The 343-nt window shown below is 62.1% G+C and overlaps 1 long non-coding RNA gene across 1 annotated transcript in view; it reads right to left on the bottom strand.

Moving 5' to 3' along the window:
- LOC106724871 overlaps positions 1-343 on the bottom strand; it is a 16,414-nt gene that overhangs the window by 15,031 nt on the left and 1,040 nt on the right. The window lies entirely within an intron of this gene.

Consider the following 343-nt stretch of genomic DNA (forward strand, 5'->3'; position numbering starts at 1 on the left):
GCCACCCCCACCTCAATGTTTTCCTGTCTCACCCCTTCCAGTACCAGACGCACAGAATGGAAAGGCGGGAGGAGGGGTGAAGGGAGGTGAAAGAGGAGGAGAGGCAGCAGCAGCACATCTGCTTTGATAGCAGCCGGCAGAGCCGCCGCGGCAGAGCCCCTCGTTAACCCCCTTCCTGTGGCTGCACCACGTCATGGAACATTCCCGGAACGGGCCAACGTTCCACCCACTTCAGGGAACAGACATAAAGGCGCAGACCCAGCTCCCCACCGTGCACAGCCCCAACACACATGTCCCTGCCCGGTCCCCGGACAGGCGCACAGACCAACACGCATGCACACCG

This window comes from Myotis brandtii, unplaced genomic scaffold (assembly GCF_000412655.1).
Source record: "Myotis brandtii unplaced genomic scaffold, ASM41265v1 scaffold123, whole genome shotgun sequence".
Lineage (NCBI taxonomy): Eukaryota > Metazoa > Chordata > Mammalia > Chiroptera > Vespertilionidae > Myotis > Myotis brandtii.